Source organism: Geospiza fortis, unplaced genomic scaffold (assembly GCF_000277835.1).
Source record: "Geospiza fortis unplaced genomic scaffold, GeoFor_1.0 scaffold294, whole genome shotgun sequence".
NCBI lineage: Eukaryota > Metazoa > Chordata > Aves > Passeriformes > Thraupidae > Geospiza > Geospiza fortis.
The window spans coordinates 1,204,748-1,224,143 of NW_005054407.1; positions in this window are offsets into that span (position 1 = coordinate 1,204,748).

Here is a 19,396-nt window from a genome sequence, read left to right on the forward strand (position 1 = left end):
AGACTGCTTTCCCACAATAAGTTCTGTGGAATTGTGAGTTAGGAAATGAACAGTATCAACTCAGGAGAATTCACCTAATATAGTGTCATGTCCTTGACAGTAGTTACAATAAGCTCTTTTACAAAAATAGTTCAAGAAGGTAAACTTTGATCTTAAAAAAAAATGGATATATTGTAATGAGTCTGACTGGGATGGAGTTAATCTTTTTCACATCAGACCACATGGTGCCATTTCGGATTAGTGATCTAAATGGTGAGATAGCACACCTGTGTTTTAACTGCTGAACAGTACCTGCACAGCACTAAGATCTTTGTTTCATACTCTCTGTATCTCTTCAGGTAGTTGGCTAGGGGTGGACAACACAGCCATGAAGTTTATTCAAATGGATGAAAGGGATACTCAATACCATATAACAGCATGCTAGGCAATGAAAAGTAGAAAGGAAGAAAGGTCTAAAGCAGGGATAGTTTTTTGAAAGCAGGTATTGCACTGGAAATTGGCTGGACATCAGTCTGGTGGGAGGAGGGGATGATTAATTGCCTCTGTGTTATTTGTTTTGCTTTGTTTTGTTTCTCTTCACTTATTAAATTGTTTTTGTTTTGGCTGATGATTTTTTGCCACTTTTTGTCCTTCTAATTCTCTCCCTCATCCCACTTATCATATCCATTCTAAAAGTCTTGACTGTATTAACAGTTCAACTCCAAAGTTTTTCTTTATGTATATAAAATTTAACTCTTGAAACTTGATAAAAATATCGCTGAAGGACTAAAAAAATAAAACAAGTTCCCTATAGTAATCAGACATTAATAAAAAATGTTTCCACTTTCAAGTTCTCTGCCACTAAACATAACTGAGTGACAGTTTATTATTGTGCTAGAAAACAGAGTACAAGGGTGGATTTCACAGAGAAACAGCAATAACATGTAAAGATTTATGTTTTTTTCCTGAGCATTTCACTTTTATTGTATAAACAGTGGCCAAAGTGAAATACAGAATCCAAACAACTGAAAATATCTGCTCTTTCATAACCCCCTTGGAAGCCAAGTCTTTTGACAACTTGCATATCCTGAGATGATGAAAGGTGACTCCATTTTAGCATTTTCTATCCAAAATGGGCATGTCAAATTTCATGAGATAAAGAGCTCCCAATGGCTTAGGAATTGAATGCCTCAAGGCTGCTTAGAAACCTGTGGCAACATGATGGCAATACAAAAATAATGTGCTATTTAATTTAAAGATTGTCTTGGGCTCCACAGAGTAGAGCTACGAACACATCTGTCAACAGATTTTTCTCTCCATCTTTCAGTGATGTGAAGAAAATATACTTACGAAGATACCTTTTGAAATAGAATAAAAAAATCTTTTTTGATTCTCTTTACATGCTTATTTTCATAGCCTTTTTAAATGGTGTTTTTTGAATATTTCTTTAAACATCATGGAGGTTGTTTCACCGATATATATATAAATCTGTTACAATGTTTAGAGACATTTGATTATGGTGAGCAATTAAAATATGCCAATTTGGATCTGCTTCAAAAAACATTGAAGAGGAAAACCCATAGTCAAAGTATAAAACTAACCAAACCACCAAACCTATTTTATAAATGAACAAGGAATGGCAACACAGAGGGAAAGTAATTTTCACTGAGTGGCATCCTGATGTATAGTTAAATACAGCAAGGCAGTACTACTCAAAATATGGCAACATATTAAAATCCAAAAGATACTTTTCCTGAAGAAATCTTGTGCATCAGACTCACAGAGACATTTGAAATTACTGGCCTGTGACATCTGCTTATTACCCCAAAAGAAAAAGGATCTAAAAAAAAAAATGTTTCTTTAAGATCAAAATTAATGACAGCATGCATTTACAGGTAATTTCATTTTCCATTAATATAGTTGGTTTTTCATTTTTTTAATCCTGTAAATTAAAAGAAAAATTCAGGAGATTTTAAAGATAAAATCAATGTATTCAGAGAACTTGTATATATAAAAATACTCCCACTGAAAAACAGTCAGTTTCTGTGCTGCACACAGGACAGCAGCTTGACAGACTGATACACCCAGCCCTGATTTCAGACAGACTTTCACTGCAACTCCTCAGGAATCTTTTACATTCCTACACTACATGGTCAGCCTCAATAAGGTAATAAAGTTAGAAGTGATACAGAACACCCAAGTGAGGTGGATCAGGGTCAGGAATAACACAGAGAAAAAGAAGTCATGATTCTTAAAATGTCATCCCCCCTTTTTACTCCCCTTCTTCCTTTTAACAGTGATTCCCTGGATGAATTAGCAAACACTTTAAGCTATTTCCAAGTAACACAAAGTAAAAAAAAAAAAAAAGGGTTGGGGCAAGGTTCCTTGGCTAGGTTTATAAGTCCCCTCTGCACTGGCATCTAAAATTTTCAGATATCAAATGAAAGCTTGAGAACAATGAGGTTTACTCATAAGGGAAAAGAATAATAATAAAAAAAAACTTAGCAAAACTAGAATGCTGAAGCTATTTTAGATGTAAAATACATGCCATAAATTCTATCCTGATTTTAATTCTTGACCCATTTCAAATCTATGATTGAATCTCTGACTTTGTTGTAGGTTATTTCCTCTGTGTTTTCTATTTAAAATATTCTTTAAGATAAAATTCTGTTATATAATTTGAAAAAATGTTAGTGTTTACCCTATACTGTTTTAACTTACTCTAATGTGTACTATGTACTTCATGGAAGAAACAAGAATGTATGGTTTCTGTTCACAATTGCTTTTCATTTCCTTGCTATAATTATGCAAACTTTTTAAGGAGGCAAAAAGAGAAGGGGATTAGAAAAAGGTTTCAGAAAATGTTTTATGACTCAAACATTTTGTTTCTGGTTATTGCATTTCTGAGAAATGCACTTGCACTTTATACTGCATTACATCAAAATATGTTTGTTTCTCTGAATATTCAATATTAACTGAAAATGAAGAACACGTAAGGGTATCTGCAGGAGAAATGGAGCTGTAGATAGCATCCTTACAGTAGTAAAAAGAGGAGGGTATACTTCTGACTGTAGCAAAATTGGGAGGATACATTCCCATGACTCCTATTTAGTTTAAATATTGCTGCTGTCTCTTCATAAAGGCTACAAATACAATCGTACATGTTTCAGAAAAACAAAAATAAAGACTTTAATGCTTTCTGTTCATTCTGGAAGCTTAAAACTCTAAACCCCTGGAGATAATAAGCACATAATTTCAAAAGTTCATATCTTATAATTTCCTAACTTTAGAAAAATAATTCAGTAAGTCATGGAATACAAAACAATAAAAGCAAAAATCCCACAGAAATGGAATATGCAAGCATAGGGCATTGACAATTTCACTGATAAAGCTTCAGAAATCCCAGTACTAGTGAAAGACCCTGGTTGCCACAGAAGTTGTCAGTATTCTGGAAAAACTGCAGCTGTACTTTGAGTCCCACAGACAGCTAACTTCTGACAGCTGTGAATGGTTCTTTGTAAATGTAGACTTCTCTCTTTGACTCAAAGCTGAGCTTCTGGAAAATCTCCAAAACAGCTACTCTTGTGTGGCTGAAAAATGCTCCAATTGCATGCTAGGAGACAGCATGGCAGACTAGACACATCTAAACGTGTGTAAAATCTGCTGATGCTCTATTTTTCTTTCCCCATATCAGGATTGCAAGTTGTCCGTTTTGCACTTCCTGTATACTTAAATCTAGGGAACATCAGTAGGCAGAAGGAGTGCCATAGAAATGCAGAGTCAAAACACGTGACAACAGACTGCTATTGAGTTAATGTAAACGGTAACCTAGGTTTCAAGGACTCGAGCACTCCATCAGAAAAATGACTCGAAATGTTGAAAGATGGTAGAAACAAAAATTAATTTTTTAACTGCATGATCAATACAGATCAAACAGGATTTGTTTCAACAGTATCTTTTCAATGAGTGTTAACTCAATTTCCATTAAAGTTTGTGAAATTTCAACAGTATTCTTGATAAGGAATGTAATTTTTAAAATTGTCTTTTATAATGAATTCTCCTTTTTTAACCCCACAGACTTTCAGTTTAGGAAGCCTATTGATCATATTCTTGATTCATTTTTTCCTGCCATGGGAATGACATACTTCAAGCGTGTGCAAAAATCTCATCTAGAAGAACAGGTTCTTTACTGTTCTGGGGTCAAATTAGTAAGGGGGAGTGTCACTCTTGCATTGAGAATGACACAGGAACAGGCGAGAGGCAGTATTGTAGAAAGAGTAAAAAAGGTTTTATTCAAGAGAATGGCATGGTTTTTATAGAGTGATACAATACATTCTATTTGATTGGCTAGTTAACAAAAGCACCTTCCTCATGCACCATCCTTGAGAAGAACAGAAAGACAAAGTAGAAAACCACTACCTGCAGATTGTTTATACTTAACAAGTTATCATATTCTCACAACTCCCTAAAAATTCTCACAAGCCACTGTGAGAAACGCTTGTCGTTTCTCTCTCTCTCTGTCCCATGGCATCCACAAGGGAGTGTAGAGGAATTACCCTTGTATTCACACACTCTGCTTGTAGGCAAAGAAAAAACGCAGCCACTGTGTCTTGGCAGCTGTATGGTCATTTTTCCTCTCTAGCTGCGCAATATCTTAAAGAAGGCAGATGAATGAGGAATGATGCATTAGTACTGTGCAGCAGGGCTTGTCTCACCCCCAGAAGTTATGCTTGCAGATACAATCTAGGAGAGACATACTTAGAAGATATATATTTATATGCTCTCCTATACATGACAGCATATTTATATGTGCACATGAGTACACATTTATATGTGTACCCATGTACACATATATCCATATAGAAGAGTTACACCTCTAGGACTTTCCTTCACACTCTGCCATCTGCAAAAACACCCTCTTGATGTGTGTCTTGAGCTGATGGTGCAAGCATCTTCTTCTCTTATCACAAGGCTATCCATTTTCTGTAGAGAAGAACCTTATTCAAGGGTCAGGCTGACCCCAAAAATCTTTGAGAGGAGCAGATGCAATACTGTCTTTGAAATATGATGTGACCTTAGGCTATATAAAGCAAAGGCAAGTGTATGTATTTGCCCTTGTATTGGTAAGATCTCATATCTGCAACACAGACAAAATTGAAATATAATGGAAGGGTATACCCCAGGAAAAAAATGCATTTAAGAATTAAAATTGTCCTGTTTTAGTAAAATTTATTAAGGAAATACCCTTTTTTAGTATTTTTCACTGTGCAGTAGGTATTTTAGAATGTATTCAGATTTTATTCAGTACATATTTACTGGGTGATTTTAAAAATCTAAATTATCCTCATCACAAAGTTAATTCCAGAGAAGTAGCAAATTTCATGCTGTGAAACAGAATCTTAAAGTCTTACTCAGTTAAAAGTTTTGGCAATTATAGTCTGGTACATTTACAAATCCTGACATTTTAATGGTGAGCAGCTTGCATAACAAGTGATCAGCTGGAAATATATAATGCCACACAGTAGAATTCATCTGGATCTCAAAGTTCATCTCACATTAATCTTCAGAGTCTCTGGAACTGGTTCTTATTTACATGAGAATATTCAAGAGTCTGATAATTATGATCACTTATTCTCAACTAAAAATGTAAGATAGGCATGTGGAGTGGAAAGAAGGGAAATAATATCTACCCTCTCTATTCTGATAGAACCAAAGAGGATTTTCCTCTTGATTGCAAAACTATCAAGATCTTTGAAAACTCTGTGTTCTTTAAAATGTATTTTTTAACCTGAAGATATAACTGCAAGCATTTACCTTCAGTTACTGGGTAATTTCACATCTTTGGTAACAAGGTCACCAAAGGAAACTATAACCTTGTTGATCAGTGTTGTCAGCTTGTGAAGGATCTGTCCAACATTTGGACTTGATAACACTATGGCAAGCTTCACAACTGCATACAGCTCTTTTTATATTGTTAATTCATATAACTGAAAAAGTAACCCTGCTCTTGTTTAAGGTTTGAAAAGGTTTGAGTGCTGTAAACATTCAGAGTAAAAAGGATTTCCTGGAGTGGAATTCTGGGTTAAGGCTGCTCAGATCATTTAAAAGATTGTTAACTGATTACTATAAATGGAAAAAAAGCCAAACAAAACAGGAAAACTTTTAAATGTTTAGATCCATAATTGGCTTTATAGAATATAAAAGCTTAGCCTGCTACACACAGCGCTTTCCCTAAGTATTAATAAGTGTGATTTTGAAACCTGTCAATTTGAAGGGACAGTTAAAAGTCAAGTTATCAAGTTCCTAGGTCATAATTTCTTAACACCGAGCTTCTGTATGAAAGGAGTAGTCTCACCACATTTTACAACAAACTAGAATAGTGTGAGTGGCATACCTTTCCTAGAATATTCCTTCAATGAGATATATGTGACAGATGAGCCAAATACTCTGTTTTTAATAACCTGCAAACCCAGTAATTTAGTATCAAATTACACAGGAACTCCAAAGCACGGAGTTGGAGAAAAACAAAAATAAAACCAAAAAAAGAAAAACCCCAATATATTAACTTAAGCATAGAAATTATGTTTTATTCAATAAAATAAATATATGATTTATGACAGAATCAAATCTTATTAGATGCTTTACGAAGAAAACAGAATAATGCCGCAATCTACAAAGGAGCAACAACAGAATAACAAGAAGAAACAAAGTAAAATTCCTGTCAGCAGTTTTCAGAATACTTTAAGTGTAAAAAAAAAAGAAAAAAAAAAAAAGAAAAAAAGCTACAATGCTCCAGGCCAAAGTTCCTTGATATTAATTTAAAGCATTTTGACTCAATATGCTTTGGGCCATTATTAAAGTCAGTGCCTTTTTATAGCAGTTTTTTTCAATTGCTTTTCAATAATCAGCTTTATAACTGATAAAAGCACAGGGCTAACCTTACATTAGGTGTTTCCACCCACCTCAAGATTAGTGTTAAGTGCCATTATCTGGTTAAGATGTAAAGGAATGAGATCAGGACAAGTTAGGTGTAATGAATCATAACGTTAAGGCTGTCAAGAGGAGGTATTCCTCACTCTCTGAATTGGCATAAGCATCATAATGTCAATTACTTTCTGGTTGGACCATGTATGTTGAAGAACATGAGAAGAAAAGATCTCTTACAAGATTATTCTGTGGTATATATTAGGCTGTAGATAATACATGAACATATGGCATGTCACACATGCTAGAGTTAAATATTTGACATGAGACTGTTTCTGATTCTCCATACTCCAAAAAGAAATTGACTGCAGAGAAGTTAGTAGGTCAAAAACAACACTGGGAAAAATCTCAGCAGAACAATGAAGAAATTGGAAGTCAAGAGCTGCTTTTAAGACATATGACTTCTCAGCAACAAAATGTGAATTTCTCACATGCATTGTACTTTCTTTGGGAGATGTGAAGGAGCAATCAGCGTAAGGCTAATTTACTCTTAAACAGGCTTGTTCTGAATTATAATATATCATGGAATATATTTATATGGGTCAAGAAAAAAATTTCTTTTAGTAGATTGACTCAGTCAAACATAATTTTTGTCTGTGTCAGAATCTTTTGTCCCTTGGAGTTGTTAATTCATCTGGTTTAAGATTAAAGACTTCCCACAGACACAGCCTCAAACTCTATTTTTTCATTACTAACCTTTAAAGAACATAACACAATAGTGCAGAACTTTCATGTAAGCTGCTTCTTTTAATTTCCAGAACTGAGGTTAGCAGCATGGAAGCTTACTCATTTTTAGTGAGTTCTGGCATAGCCAAAAATGAACCTGTCTCTTTCCCATCTAGCTTTCAGCCCCTAAATGAGCCTGTACATTATTTTAGAGACTTACTTTCCCTGAGGGATAAAGGGACATAGTCAACTGAAAGAAATAGCTTTCTTGAGAGGATGATTCAGATCTTAAGGAGGCTTTTAACACCTGTTTACCATTAAGCACAGGGACAGCCTCGAGCAGAAAAGTCTCCTTTAAATTATGCTCCAGTACCTATTTGCTGTGCTTGAATTTTTCCAGTAAGAACAGCTCATCTCCCACTGGAACAGTTTCTTGCCTCTTCAGGATTAGGTGTCACAGAAGGCTCTTCTGAGTGGAATTGTCTTCATTCACGTTCCCAGATATCCTAAGTCCACTTCAGCCCCCTTTAAGCATGCAAGCCCCTGAACTTATCCACAAGTTTATCTCAGGATATTATTTAATATGAGTTCACTGAAGCTCTAACTTTTGAATCTCTTGTTATCAACAAACTTCTACTGGAAGTTATGTAAAAAAAAGAGGGAATAAATGACAATGACAACAATAAACAACACGATGCATTTTCTTAGATGCTAATTTATCTAACATACATGTTGGATCTTTAAGCAAACTCTTTAAAGCTTTAGCAGTCTGTAAACTAGCAGCTTTAATTAACAGCTTCATTAATGAAAACAATTGAAAGAATCCTATCCTTAGTGGAAGAGTATTCAAGGCAAGTATTCAAGGCAATAAATAAGTTTTTCAGGTGTGCAAAGGATGAAGAAAAATTGCATGGCATTATCAGAGATATTTCTGATATAGTATAATATAGAAGGGTATATTTCTGGCATGCAAATCTTGTTCCTATTTGAAAAAAGAAAGATAAAATTATATATTAAATAATGATAAAGGATAATATGTGGGTTTTTTCTGCAAAGTGAGAAGATTTGTTACTTTTTACTCTACACAAGTAATATATTTGATATTCAGAAATACAGTCTTTATTTGGGAAAGTATGCTGAAAGCAGAAGTATATGTTAAATGGCTAGAGATTCTATACCTGTCATATTTAGAAGGGTCAGAAGGTTTTTCACGATTGTACTATATTTTTCCAGCTAGGAATTTGGAATGAAGACAACACATGGGACAGACAAGTCAATTAAATCAGTTTTTGTCAAAGGGAGGAATGCAAAACAAAAGGTTTATGTTTTACAGTAGCATTTTGGGTGTTAGTGTAGCAAATGAAACTGTGGCAGTCAGCAGTCAGTACTGATAAATCACATGCAGTTATTGTTCTGAATATCCTGTCACATCTGCAAATTTAATAGGCAAGGGATGGTAACATTTTCCTGTATGTTTTTTATACTTTGCCGTCAGCATAACAAAGACACTTATTCCATTTCATCTTGGGTGTGAAGGTCAATCACTGAGCTCCATAAAGTGTATGCAAACAAAAAATATGCTGGCTAAAAATATTATTAAGAACAAAGGAATATGTAATGAAAGGAAATAAAATACAAATTTAATCTGCTCATTTAATTAAATGTAATTTGTTGAATAAACAGGAATTTCTTTTATAAGAAAATGTAAGCACAAAGCAAGGAAATTGATTTCTTATTACAGCATCTACATGGGATTTTAATCAATGTATAACAGCAAAAAAAGAAACAGAGAAAAACCCCTTTCTGATACAAAGGTCTGCCATCACATCAATCCTGAAAGCTGTTCCATGAGCCATATATTCAGTCATGTAAATCTAACAGAAAAACAAACAGGAAATATATATTATTACAGATATAACTAGATAAACTAAACTTGGTTATACAGAAACTTTAATGAGCACTTGCTAGCAACAATATGACATAATTTTTGAAAGAGAACTTAAGGTTTTTTCTGTAATATTAAGTTTTTAAAAAAATTTGCTAATGCAAGTCTGGATTTTGAAACAATATCCAGTTCATGATTAGCAGGACTGTATTTCCCATAAAGCCCTATCTACATCAGTAAGACTACAGATGACATAAAGTTTAAATATGTTTTTATCTCTTCACAATTATATTCAGGTATCTCCAGTTTTATACATTGAACATTCAGCAAGTATGTATTAAGCCCACTTTAGGCAACAGGAACTAAGCTAAATGAATTACATCCCCTCAATTGGTGGAAAGGGGCATGTATTTTAGAGAAGACTTCAGGTAATGACAATAATCCTTGAGAGATGCCCATCTCACATCACTATCCATAGTTAAGATGAATTTACTCTGATTTAGACACCATGCATGGTTGCGTAGTAAGACTATTTCAAAACATGGTGCTCATCTGCCTTTAAAAAGTAAGTTTCATTTTATAAAGCTATGAAAATATTTCTTGCTTTTCCTACAATAGTTGGGAAATTGTCCAATTGGAAGGAATTATTAAATTTATTTAATTTAGCACTGCATAGATGCATTTCAGAAGTAGATAACATTGTGTAAATGTAGACAGCTTCTTAACAAATCTTGAAGCTTTCAGAAGAACTAATATAGACTTCAAATGCTAAAGCTCATCCTAGGCAAGGCAGACTTCATAATTTAGGCATGATACTCTTATTTACTAAAATTCTTTGTTGCCACAATTTTCAGCAATAAATTTGCATTAAAACAAAACAAAAAAAAAGACTGAAGGAAGACATAAAAGGACACAAAATATTTCCAACATTTTATTATATTAGGAGTCTGATTCATATTCTGGATGAGATATGGGAATGGGAGCTCTGAGAAATTAATTAATTTAATAAGGTATTCGACATTCCATATGCAACATTTCAGTTAACAGATCTAATTTTTCTTCCACTCCTGAAATAAAGACTGGGGATAATATTCCCTTTCAACTCTCTTTGATCTGCTTTTTCTACCATGACCTCAAATTTACAGGTAGCCAAGCACAGTTAAGTAATTTTCCACTATTCAGTTACCACTGGATGTCAATAAGACTGTCATTCTCACTCCAGATTATTTTCTCTAAGTCACAGGTTATAGAACAGCACTATGGATTGATGCTACCTGATCAGATATGTCTAGTGGAGAATGCCATTTGCAGCTGCTGGGTACCACCGTAAGAGAAATAAACATAGTAAAACCCCATGTGGTTTTCTACTTAAGCTTTGTAGGATGTTAACATTCCACAGGGATATGTATAGAAATCTAGATCTGAAATTAAATTAAGACGTAACTTTCACACCACCTCTATGCAGAGATAAACTGCTCTTCAGAATTTTTTCGTCTGAAGATTCTAACTCTACACTGATCTTTACCAAGGGGTGCAGGAAGGTTCTTGGTGTGTTGTAATTTGCATAGCTTGCATCATATAAACAATGCTTGCAGGGCATTTTGATATTCTTAACTAAGGTATATCATATAGTTACGATAACTTTGTTTTCTTTTTATTCGATATAATGTATCTTTAGTGTCTTGCAAGATATCTTTATGCTTTATATAGGGACTATACACAATATAGAAGTTTTATGACATATATCACTACCATTTTTCACTGAAACGTATAGCTCCACTGGTAAACTAATAAAACACTTGTATTACTCAGTTATTTTAGTGATTATAAAACACAGATTCTTATTTGTGCTTTCCACTTGTCTACAATGATGTTTAATATCCCTTGCTAACAAATCTCATGTTATATTTCTTCACATTGAATGATTAAGCACCAGTTCTTCTCCTTCCATTGCCTACGGTAAAAACGCTGTAAGTGACAGATACTCAAAGGAGCCTAATCCCAGCCTGTGGTATGAAGACTATGGGAACCCACCCCAGTAACTTTAAAAACAGGTTTTAATTTTTTAAATAAATTTGTCTCATAGCTTTTTTGGTCTGTGAAATCTCAGTCTTGTCAACTGAGGAGATATGCTTAAATTTAACTTAAATTAAAACAGAGAAGTGGAAATCCAAAACAAATACCAGATTATTGTATTGGTGCTGAAGTACGCAAGGTTAATGAGGAATAATAAGCTATGATTAATTAATGTATTTACCAATGCAAAAGTTTTCAGTGCAGTAGACTTGCAAGACTCTCACTTTTGCATTAGAAGACTATGGGCTCAAATTTTAAACTAAGACCATCACTCCCTTTAAACCAGTAGAGACATTGAAACAAAATTATGCTGACAGTAAATACCTTTAAAATAAAACCTCTTTCCATAATTCCAAATTCTTAGACTATGTGTGATACAGAAGGCCAGAAGTAAAGTGTTTAAGAGTGCTGACATCTCCAAAAAAGAGCTATTGTTCTCGACAAGTTCAAGTGAAGTAAACTCAGAATTATGGGTTCAGAAAAGTAGCTTTTCTCTAGTAATGTTTTGAATAGTATTGAGAAGGATGAAAGCTTGTTTGTTTGCTTGCTTGTCTTTTAAGTAAAGGTCTGTATTTTGAAAAAGAACACACTACTCAACAACCCTGTTTTCTGGACAATATCAGTATAATCCTGCTCTCATTGTACATGCAGCCTTTTGATGTCAGAGAAAATGATTATTTAATACTCTGATGTGTCTGTTCAAGTATCCTATTTATTATTACTGAAAGAAAACATCTCTTTTAATTTTTACTTTTATTGGGTTTTTATTATTATTATTATTAGGCAATAATAATAATTTTAAAAGCTTTCATGTCATAATAGCTGCTGACTTTCATTAAACAACTGTCCCACTGGAAGAATGTTTGCATAACATTTAATAGCCACTTGATTATGAAAAGAATTGGGGTCTAAACCACATTCTTTTCCATTACTAGTGATCTATTTAAACATTAATTGTAAGGGTTAGAGGGTTGTACAATCCATCAAAGGCTCTTAATTCTTGAAACATCCCATTTATCAAGATGTTCTAGAGAAGCTAATCACAGTACACGTTTTTTCATCACTCTTTAACATACCTAATTAATTGTGTTTACTACATGAAAATCCTTTTTTATACCAAATGGTATGAATAATTTTAAAATTATAATAAATTTACCAAACATAAACCAGACTGAAATGTTTTCAGAAGATTTTTTCCAATTTATAGGTATATATGTAATATCAATATAAATATAGTATCAAAAAGGCTACATAACATCAAAAAGACTATATACTACCTAAGAGCATTATCCATTATCATCCATTTTTCTTTCAAAAAAGTTTGTTCTCAAATATAATTGCACAATCATGAACCCACTCAAATTTTCTCTTCAGTAATATGCAAGACAGGTGTCAAACTGAACTCAAAATCATGAAGGAAGTTTACTATCATCTTTTCTACTCCTCCTGTTCAATTTCTCCTCCTCCTTCAATTAATGTTTCCATCAAGATTTTCCCGCACACATATAGGGACACCTAGTGGCAGAAACTGATGAAAACTCCCCTCTAGGAAGACCTGGAGGAGCCGCCAGTGGCATGAAATTCAGATCACACCGAGTAGCCAAAACATGCAAATTCAGTTCACTCTAAGGCTTATGCACCTTTTTTTTCATGCTCCAATGAGTGAGTTTACTTATTGAAAAATACAAAAAAAACCCCAAAAAAACCATTCCTCATTTTCCTTTAATATATCATAAAACAGTTATAAGTGCCTCTTGCGTAGAATCATAAAATAATAGATTGATTTTTGTATATCACTTTGTAAATAAATTTTCATATTTATTTTAAGTAAGGACAAAGCTGGTAAAATCTGTCTGTGAACGTATGTACATAAATATGTGAAACTGATACATGTTCTATGTTTATATTTTGTAAATATGTGTCAAAACATATGATGTAGAAATGCATAGGAGCAGCACTGTTTTCCTTAAAAAGTCAGATCAAGGATTTATCTTTTTATTGTATTAATTAGTGTGTGTTCAAATAGGTTCAAAAGAATTATTTAAATGGAAAAACATAAAGCTAAGCACCTGGATCCCCTAAAGTTATGCAGAATGAACTTTACATACATATATATATATATATGTGTACATATATGTATAGATATGTAGTCCTACCTCTCATTTGCAGAGCCTAGATCCAGTATTCAGAAACCATTAAGACTGATGAAGTTCTTGCTGGGCAAATTCATGTGCCTCAAGGATCAACATTTCTTGCTCTATGTCTTGCAGCAATCTTTTTCAAAGACACCAGGAATAACATTAATACTACTGAATCACTTGGAAGTCTAATTTACACATAATCCCCGATTTTCAATTTCTGACTTCCCCTGGTTTTGTTGCTTGTGAGGAACAGATCATTAGAAATTCTCATGGGACGCTCAACTTCCACAAAGTGAAGAAGGGTGGGACAGGTCAGGTCCTCTGTTTGAGGGAGAGTATACTAATCATATTCAAATTTTTGCTAACTAATGTGGTGTAGAAATTTTAAGCCTGCTCCTTCTCTTCAGTGTTTTAACCATTAAGGCAGAAAACACCTGGTATTTCTCTGAGTTTCTCCTGTTAAATATGTTTTGCTTAGTGTAAGAAAATTAAAGCATAAAGAAAATAATAGCCTAACAGATTTGTACCTTAAGGTTACTCCTCTATGCAAGGATATTAATAAACCTCTTTTCCTACTCTACAACTTCCACCAGAAAAACTAAGAAGCTATCCCAGAGGAAGTGTTCATATCCAGAAGAAATCAAAATCCTTTTATTTCAGTTATTATGGATAGATTAGGTACCTTACATTAGACATATTTCACATGAAATAATTTTAATTATTTGATAATCCTAAGTATAGCAAGGAGATAAGAGAAATGAAAAGTCAGAACTATTGTATAATGACAGAATAGTTCAGGAAATTTCAGAGAGATTTTTTTGCAGTATGCCACTTAATCCATGCCATGTCCTACTGAAAATGCTGAAAATTTAGCTAGTATTTTTGAGGTAATGGAACTGAGTTCAATTTGATTTTCTTAAGTAGTAATAGAAGCATATTGCTGGAAGGGGCTATCTACACTTCTACATTCTCACAATTGAGAGTTACAATACACTTAATATTTAGTTTTAAAAAAAAGGGATCTACAGAACTTTTGGTCCAGATGGTATTACCCACTGACTCAAAACCTTTAATTCTTTAATTTGCAGTAAAGAACAAAAGACAAACCTCAAATCTTCCTTGGGGAAAAAGAAAAAAGGGAGGAAGAAGAGAATAAAGGGCAAAAAGGGCACTGCCAATGGTCTGTGGAGAGCCCCTCAACAGGAGGAAATATGTGAGAACTTCTTTGCAGAATGTTCTAGGAGATACATGTCCCACTATACAAAGCAGAACAAAAGAAAGAAAGAAATTAACATAACTCAGAATCTAAATTATACAATAAAGGGAGAAAACATCCTACCTGACCTGAGAGCCTGCAGTAAGCCCTCAGGCAGAGAAGAGATACAGTATAAGTGTAGAAAAAACATATTCCAACATCTTCAAAAAGCCCTTTCCTTTCCAACTTGCCACAAATGTACCTTTTCTAACGCGAACTGTCCCATTCAATTACAAAGTTTTTTATTTTCAAGTTCTATTAAAAAAAACCAAAACTTTGTTGGCCTGATTACCTATTTGGAAGACCTTTCCAGTCTCAGACAGTCAGTAAACTTCTTCCCTTTCCTAGGTTTTATAATCAATGCATATGCATTTGATGGCATGCCAACATCCCTCTTCAGTTCAAATACATTCTGTTTTGTTTAGTTTTTTGGGTGTTTTTTAGCATTTAACTAAAAATGAATTTGTAAGAACTCACATGTCCTTTCAATATCTATTTGGTTAGGTATCCCTTTACTTTTTTTTTAATCTCTCTTCTGTAGACACATTTTCCATGCCTCAATTACCATAGTTTCTTCCTGATCTTTAGACTATATTTTAGTATCTTCTTTGAATATACAACTAGAACCATCCAGGAACTCATGAAAAAGCACATCCTTTACATTATCCTAATAAGGCCTTCTTACCTATTATGACATCCTGCCTAATAAATCAAAAAAATCACATTTTTCTTTTCCCTTTATATAAGTACTTAATTTATAATAGCGACATCTAACCCCTTCCTGATTGACTACTAGCTTTAAATTTCTGAAATTTTTATAGACTTGGATTTTCCCAGTTTATAGCAAAAGTTTTAATTCATGAGTTTGTAGAATGCATTACTGAATTTCACACTATTTATATCAGCCTAGACCAAAAGAAAAGCAATATATAGACAGACATGAATTGAATTTAGAAAGACTGACATGTTAGAATATAGAAAATAACACTAAAATTGTTAAATATTTACATAGTATGTATACATATATATATATATATGTATGTATGTATCTCAACACATCTGTTTCTCAGAAGCACCTCTAATTTTGTCTAAAATTTCTGTCCAGACCCACTTATCTTATACCCTTTAATCAGTGCTATGTGTATTACAAAGGAGCTGATCCTTTCAGCATTTTAGGACATAAAACTGCTGGACCAAATGCCTGTGCCACAACACACTGAGGATTTCTCTTACCCTATTCCTACTTTCACTAGACAACAAAATTTACACATCTTCTTACCAGAAACAGAGGCAACTTTTCTTTTTACCTATTTGGTCTGAGCCTATTTTACTCTTAATGCCCACCCCGTGCATTAACAACCATCCCACTTCTTAAGTTCTCATTTTATTTACATTGCTTAACAATTTTTTACTCTATTTCAGCTTTCTGTGCAAGTTTTGGTTTAACAAGGTTTCTGACCATTCTCAGTTTGGTTTTATGCCTTCTAATTATTGATGCAGATTTCTTCTTGCTAATCAGTATCTCTTTTCCATTCTCTTTAGGTTTTGTGCTTACTTTTAATAACTTGCTTAAGGTTTCCACCTTCTGGGAATTCTTTCATTCCAGTTTAGGTGGACTATTTTATTTCTCCCCTTCTTCTCCACTGTAAAAATTCAATTACACCTGCTTTCTTTTTTACATTAAGTAGCATTTTTCTTATCTGAATTCTTCTTCCACTACTCACTAAAGTTTTTTATTTCTGAGTTTGCCTTTCTGAAACACTGGACTGCAGTTACGGATCCTTCACATTCTTTGGTCTTGAAACTTCACATGAAGTAGAAAAGCTCAAAACCATTATATTTATTTTCTATCATTAGTTTATCCTGCAGATCCTATAATTTACTACAATTTAATCTGATTTATCCATGTCTCTTGCTTGCTCAATATCTGTTCCATAAAAGAAGCTATCCTCTATCATGATGAAATTCATGTCATCCCCAGCAACATTGGTTGAACTTTCTGCTGATGCTTGCCCATAAGAAATAACCCAAATCTGCATGATCACACAATCTCAGCTTTAGCTTTATTTCCCCTCACCCCCATATTTGTAGGCATTATTTTCCACCTCCAATCTGGACTAGCAGATTCATAATAGATTGTATCCCTAGCATTTTTCCTACACTTTGCTCAATGATTTTCATTCAAGTGGACACTATCTCATCTTGACCCTCAAATTTAACATTTTTATTGCACTATTGTTAATAGTCTTCACTCCTTAACATGTTTTAGTGCATTACCATGAAATTATTTCAACACTTTCTTTCTCTTTCATAAAGAGTGTCTATCCTTCTGTTCCAATATATTTCATTCACCAAGTTTGGAACCTCCAAATTCCTGTTTCCCCATATCTGATTCCACATGCTTGATCAACTGTTCCTGCCTATGTTATAAACTGAAGTACTACAGAAAGAGGGTAGACTTGAACACTTACAGGTTGTACATATAATGCATGTATGCCTCATATGCATTTGTTGAACTATCTTTACTCTGGCTCCATCCTCACTCAGGTCCCTCTACTTGTACTCCACATGAGGATTATATTAGTTATTTCCAACTTTCTTTCTAAGTATTTCAGTTTAAAGGAGTTTAGGATTTCCCAGTTTAATGAAAGGTAGATGAAAAATAAATTAGCAAGAGGCAACACTAGAATTAAAAAAAATCACAAATTTAGTATTATTTACTTTTTGATGTTTTTGCTTTGGTTTAAAATGACAGTTCTAGTTCAAATATTCAGATATAACTTTTCACTGCCAGAAATACTTTTGGACTAAGAATAAGAATGAATGGAACAACAGCATGATAGTTCTACACTAATAACTATTTAAATCTCCCACATGCCACTAAAATCATCTAGCAGTGTAACAACTTGAAAGTAAGATTTTATTAAATCAGACTTTCTACTTATTATGCTTTTTAATATCTCACTAGTACAGGATTAAAAAAATTTAAACTAAAATATATCTATAATGATGACTTTAACATGATAGCTTTTAACATGATTTCAGAGTTATGAAATGTCAACTTCTCCAAAACAGTTTCAGGAAGGAGTTAAGCTCAGCCTAGCTGACAAGGTCATGTAAATTTGATTTTCTTTCTCTGTTATGAATAAAAAAGGTTTTATGTGTGTCTAATTTTGTGTGTCAGAGAGAAAAATAGCTTAGAGAATCACGGCAGATGCTATAAATATGACAGGCCTAAAAAATGCAAGCATAGAATCCCATATATTCAAAATGCAGAATTATTATTTCAAAAGAAAGATATTTTTCTAAAATAGTGAGGCTATAAGAAACTCCTGCAAGACATCTCATGATCTGTTCAGTATCTGTGACTTTTTTTTTGTTCTACTATCATAAATTCCATGTTGCATATTAGAAAGCTTAAAAGAGTGTATGTAGGTGGAAAAAAAACCAAAAACACCTACACACCTGTATGGGGTGTGGTTTGGTATTTTTTCCTGACTGAAACTACCACCTTGGAACACAATCTAAAGCCATGCAAAACCTTCCACTGAATTAACTGCATTTGCATCAAAACGGGAAAGTCAATGATCCTTTAAGAATATAAGTAACTACTTTGTCCCACTGAGAAGATTTCCAAGAGCTTCTACAAGGCCAGGAAAATTACGTGGTTCATGTAAGAAATCTGTCTTCCATCCAAAAAACACATCTTGCTTATTTCAGGCCTAGGGAAACAAGATTTGAGTCACACTCCTTTGATGTTTGCAGAGAAGATGAATATGCCTTTTAGGGAAAGGCTGAACATTACAAAAAGACTATTTTTTAGCAATCATTTTTGGGTTTAGCATGTTGGGATGTTAAGATATGAGTTAACAGAGGTCTGCTGAAGATACAGATGTGCAGAAATCACATACCACAGACAGAGTAGTGTTCAATGCTTACACTAGAACAGGAAAACAGAGGGACACATACATCTAGTATTACCTTGAGTTACAGCTGGATTCCAACCTCTGTGCTGTGCACATGGGGTGTACTCCATATGTTCCTGTGTGCATAACACCATTAGATTTACTACATTTATGTACTATGTACTACTAGATTTATATATGTACTACAATCTAGACAGCACACAACAGCAATTAATATGCAAATACGAACACGTGCACATCTTTGCACGTACGCAATTATACCGCCTTCTAATTATTATGGTTTTTTTTTTAAGATCAGCCAAACACGCAATTTCGCCGAAAACAAAACCCGAAGTTTAACCGGAAAAAAAAGCATCCCCAGAGCTACAGCCAGCCTTGGCACCAAAAAACCCTCGGTGGCCCCGCATGCACACCTAATAACGGCGGTAATCCCCCCGGGAACGAAGGGAACGCGCTCGCCGCGGCGTCGCCTCCCCGCTCCCCG